The following is a 5,085-nucleotide window of genomic DNA, read 5'->3' as shown; positions in this document are numbered from 1 at the left end:
ACATATATATATGTACACACACACATACACATACACACACACACATATATATATATATATATAGACCAGCTAATTATTTTATTATATTATAGAAATGTATGTAAGTGAAATTAAAATTAGTTGGCACCCTAAGTGCTATAGGTAGAAATTGTTGGATTATTGCACCAGATGCCACGTAACTATTTTACAAAATATCTGTAGGTTCGTGTTTAATCCAAAATTTGTTTCTCTCTCTTGCGGCAATTAATCATTATTATTTTTTTATCTACATGTGCTTTAACGTGTGTTATAATTATTGTGTTGCGCACTTTATAAAGTGTGTGATTTAAACGAACATCCAAACAACACGTTAATTTCGAAGAAGAGGATTGCTTTTAATCGCAAGAGAGATGACCTGGCGCATATAATGGTTAAATGCACCCAAAAGAAAAAAAATGGTAAAAAATAACGTAAGAGAATATCGCTTCTGTTTCCTGCGTATCTACCTCTAATAGAAGAAACGAGACGATTCATATTTTTTTATATACACATGTCATAAACAATAAACATACCTATAAGTAAATGGAAGAGCGACCGGCTAGGAAACGAGATCTAGATATTTCGACACATTCAAAGAATGATAAATTAAGACTAACTATTGTATAAAGAACTTTTGGAAATAACCAAACGCCCTAAGTATAATCTCGCAATTGAGAAGTTTAATTGGGTTATGTTAAATTTTTCAATTGGAATTGAAAATATGTTCTGCGATATATATAGAAACGGTTACGGCGTAGATTGGATTTTGCCACGAAAAAGTTGTGCGCTTTTAGTTGATTATATATAACGCTTCTTTATTTAGATATACTCTTATATTAGTGTCGGCGAATTAAGAGGATTTGTTTATTAGTCTTGTTATTTTTAAGATGTTCAATATACATTGTTAGCATATATTATTGGCAAGATATGAATTGTTGAAAATAATTTTTTATGTTTCAAAATTAATAAAACTGAGGAATGCGTCGTTTTGGCCGATTTTGGCGTTTACATTATTTTTTTCTCGATACGTTCCTTTCTGACAAACAAACTTGCGCTCCAATTTCTCACGATAATCAAAGAGAAAAGTTTAGAATGTGTGCTCGTGCTGTGAAAACTCAATAGTCATTTCCAGATATAATTCATGAAAATTAATGTAGCTCATTGCGAGATTGCACACACAAAGTAACAATCGCAAAAGACGAGCTCCAGCGAAATGCAATTGGCGATCTGTTTGAATTAAATATTATTCAATAGATGCGCGTGTTGTGTTGCGTGCGTGTTGTATGCGTGCATGCGTGCGAAGAAAGATTTGCTAAGATGCGTTTGCTTCTGTACGATATTTTTTTTTCAAATATAACAGCGAAACGCACGAGGAAATTTCTATAGAATCTGCACATAGATATAATATATTACATTAGGGAAAAAGTCTTTTTACAAGTTGGTAAAAAATCTTTCCCTATCAGTATCTTTGTTAAAAAAATGATCAAAATTTAAATTAAAAAAAAAAAAAAGAATTTTTAAGTTTGAAATCTCTATTTTCGAATAATTACTGTATTTTTTGAATTTATGTGAGTTTTACATATAGAAAACTACGAGCTGAAAAAATGAAAAATTTTCTTTTCACTTTGTAGGCGCCCAAAAAAATTTTAGCAAATTTTCGACTATCTATCGCGAAGCTTTCCCTATAAAATCGTTTTTTTTAAATGTTCCTACGATTTTTTGTTTCTGAGTTACTCACTGATTAAATAAAAAGGAATATTCTTATTGTTCGCAACTCCGTTAAAAATCATCGTATCGCAATTAAAAATAGAGATTCTTAAAGTTGAAGTGTTGCAACGTGCTCAAGTGGTGTAATTGCCAATTTTTTAAAACATACAATATATGGGTTACTAAAAGTTTTTTAATACCAACTTGTAAAGAGACTATTTCCCTAATTCAATACTTATGTTCAGATTCATAAAATATACCGACATTGCGTTTCATAACATGAGGGGAGGGGGGAGAAGGTAGAAGATTTATATCATCAAATTAAAAATGAAATTTGCGAATTTATTTCAGTGAAAGAAATAAATGAATATGATTCTCTATTTAGAGTTATTTACTATATTTGAAACGTAGAAAATCAATTTGTAATATATAACTTATTAAAAATATAGGGATTTAGATAAATTAGATTCAATGTACAAAATAAAGAAAAATCTAAAAAAGCTGGACCAGAAAGTAGCAGATTGCTTTCTTAGAAATCGCGAAGCAAAATTTTTGAGTCTGTTTCTATTTTTAATAAGATTTGTATTACAAATTAATTAACACATTAATTTTCTACAACTTAAATATATAATAGTAAATAACATTTAAACGGATAACTATATATACTTACACCTTATCCTCGAAATAAATTCGAAAATTTTACCTTCACACAATTTGACTATAGAAATCTTCCTGTATTCTCTTACGCTCCAGTAATTACGATATCAAATGTTTTGCAAGAGGAGTGCTATCTGTTACAAGCTGTAATAAAGCGTAATCAGTCTCGCGAATTCCCGTAATGGTCCTCTTCTTTTATCGTTTTATCGAGTTAAGTACACATCTCATTTAAGCACACTCGAGATGATCGACGTTACCATGAATTATCGTCAATTCGAGGAGAAAATTCGCTCGATAATTTATCGGAATGCTGCCTTCCGGATGGAACACGCGTCGCGTAACCGAAACTCCCTTACATTCCGAGTGCTTGGAAACTTAGACATCCGAGAAAGAAAATACGCGGAGAACGCGAGAGGCGTCTCCGTTCATCTTGTATCCTTCCGACTTCTCATTGCGTGCCTTTCTGTATCCACTCGTGAGAACGTGCGTGCTTGTTTAAGGCAATGGATTTGAGCACAAGAATTGTCGTAACACTTACTTAGAAACTTAAGTTGTAGATGTAAGTAAATGTTACAATTCTTGTTTCAGACCCAATGGCACATAGAAAAACTTAAGACGTAAGACTTAAACAGTAAGTAAATCGAACAATCACAGTACAGATCATAAGATTATCAGGATAGGTCCACAACCTTGCTTTATGAGGCCATAAGCCGTAAAACGTAAGTTGTAAGTGATGATATATATCGACCACAGAACTTATGCTTTTAGGCCGTAAGAATTGGGTTTTGCTTAATTCGCTTAAGTCTAACGGTTAAAATCTAAAGGCTGCGCAAAAACAGTTTAAAAACAGAAATTATTGTTACTTAGGGCCTATAAGCACAAAGATAACCATAACTGAGTCGTGAAACGTAAGTCATAGCTGTATATTGGCCAAAACATTGTGCGCTGATCTACGACTATGACTCACGTTTCATGACTCAGTTACGACCATCTTTGTGCTGAAGCCCTTTATCTCTTATGACTTATGATTTAAGCCTATTCTACAATGTGCTCTTTGTTTCCTGTTTCTTGTTTTTTTACCTTTTGCTTTTTTCTCATTTGCAACCGTTTCATCAACAATTGTATTTTTTGCAATGTATTTCTTGTTTTTTTCGAAATTCGTTAACTTTTATTTCGGGCGATATAAAACAAAAAACCGGATAGGAAGCAAAAAGGCAAGATGTAAAAAATAACAAAAGGCAAGAAACAGGAAACAAAAAGCACATTGTAGAACAGGCTTCAAGCCCTCTTAAAGCAATGTTGTGGACCTACCCTAATGTGCGTGGCAGTAGCCATCGAATCCAACATGTTGATTTCCTTACTCCTTAAGTCTTACGTTTTACTGCTTAAATTTTTTGTATGCCATGGCCCTAAGTATTTTTATGCGTCAGCCCCTAAAGGGAACGATCTGTCTCTCACATGACCACGGAGCACACACAGAAAGGGAGAGAATGTGTGTTAAGTGCGTGTGTGCGATCGAAATTTACATTTTTATATTCGACAAATGTTTAAGAATGGCGACGTATCGAAGATATCTTGTTCAACGTTTCATGAACGCGTTAATAATTCCCCGATAAAATGTTTCGGACTCGTATTCATGCTCCCATTCACATGTTCAGCGTTAAACGCAACCTACCCATCGCGGATGTCTCGTCCTTATCCAAAGAAACTCGATATGAGCGTGAGATGAAAATTGCGAACAATGAGGGGAGATTTAACTGCGTTCAAGGTCGATCATTTAAATGTGCGCCGCAAAGCAACATCGCTATGCGCATCGTAGAAAAAACGAACTTTACGAGCGAGCGTGTAACGCGCGCTAGAACAGTGTCCACATGCGATTCGCTGTTGTGCCGTGAAACGGCACAACGAGATTTCTAGATGACTCTTCTTAGCACCATTTAATTAGAGATCCTATAATCAGAGTTTGGCGAATGTAGACCAAAAATGGCGGATAGAAAGAGATAACAGATATTGTTTCCTCGTATGAATACTTACGCAAAAAATGTTAGAATACGACAATACCTGAAGAAACCAATCGAGGTGATCAATTGGCCGAATTGTGCAATTGTAATTTGTTAATTTTCTCTTTGCCCGAGATCTCGGAACGATTTCTAATTTTTTTGACACAGGTTTTACTCATCTGCTTGTAGCTATCTATCTCTTTCTTTTCTTTTCACTCGTTTTCCGACAATGTACGAAGTTATCTGAAGAATACCGAGTGGATCAAGGTGGAGAACCAATCAGAAGTTGTGCCCGCTTTCGCCAAACTCTGATGATAGAATCTCTACCGTTTGATGTTTTAATTTTAATTCCATTTCCCTTATGTATACGCGCATATAATGAGAGATCGATGTTTTTTCGCAGGTTGACATATATGGCAATAACCAAATTTTATTTTTTGTAAGGAACTTCGGAAGATCAATATTTTCAATTAGAGAATTGACATGCCTTCAATACATGTATATCGATCATGAACAAACACAACTTTCTAAAAGCGATAATTATTTTCGATATCTTTGCGATTTCATAAAAAAAAGACTACGTATACAAATTTTATATGTATATAAAATATATAGGTATATACGGTATTATATATTATATATTATATTATTTTAATTTCGAAAAGGGAGTTATACAAATGATATACAGAGTGAGTCTGATAAA

The sequence above is a fragment of the Trachymyrmex septentrionalis genome, unplaced genomic scaffold, assembly GCF_001594115.1.
Source record: "Trachymyrmex septentrionalis isolate Tsep2-gDNA-1 unplaced genomic scaffold, Tsep1.0 scaffold108, whole genome shotgun sequence".
NCBI classification, from domain to species: domain Eukaryota; kingdom Metazoa; phylum Arthropoda; class Insecta; order Hymenoptera; family Formicidae; genus Trachymyrmex; species Trachymyrmex septentrionalis.
Note: the sequence above shows the minus strand (reverse complement) of the source record.